This window comes from Tachypleus tridentatus, chromosome 9, assembly GCF_004210375.1.
Source record: "Tachypleus tridentatus isolate NWPU-2018 chromosome 9, ASM421037v1, whole genome shotgun sequence".
NCBI lineage: Eukaryota > Metazoa > Arthropoda > Merostomata > Xiphosura > Limulidae > Tachypleus > Tachypleus tridentatus.
Window position 1 is genome coordinate 21694532 of NC_134833.1, and position 833 is coordinate 21695364.

Genomic DNA, 833 nt, shown 5'->3' on the forward strand with positions numbered 1-833 from the left:
ATGTTGATGTAGCTAGCTGCTGTTTGACGCCGCTGCATAACCTGAAGCTCCATTGTTCCATGAAAGGAGAAAGCACCCCAGATCATGATGGAACCTCCTCCATTGTATCGTGTAGAAAATGTCTTCGGTAGGTTATCCTTATCGTGCCAGTAACGTTGAAAGCCATCTGGACCATCCAGGTTAAATGTTTTCTCATCAGAGAACACAACCTTTTTCCACTTTTCTACGTTCCATGTTTGGTGCTTCTCAGCAAAGTTTAACCGAGCTGTTTCATGGTGTGGAAGGAGTCGTAACATTGGAAGACGTTTACGGTTTCAAAGCCTTTCTATCGTAGATGCCGTCTTATTGTTCTTGAGCTGCATTCTGCGTCCGTAAGGGCCTTCATCTGGTTCGACGATCGGCTGGTGTCTTGCCGAAAAACCCGTCGAATCCTCATACTTAATGCCGGCGAAATTTTCTTGGGCCGACCACTTGAAATTCTCGTTCCGGATCCCTCAGGGTCTTTTAAGAAATTTGCAACAGCAGTTGTACTACGTCCAGTCTCACCAGTGATGACACGTTGAAAGAGACCTTGCTTTTGCAGCTCGACAATTCTGCCACATTCAAACTCTGTCAACGTTTTAGACTTTGCCATGTTTTTTACCCAAACATAACACAGGGATGTCAGTGGGGAAATGTTGGCAACGCTAATGCTTGAACACAAATGACCAAATTTCGTTACGTGCTTACCGGTTAACGCTTCGTTTCAGTACTGTCTTAAACTTTTGACCAGCTGGTATTTAGACTAATTTTTAGACAAAAATGTGCTCCAGTCAACCATCACGTGACTCCTT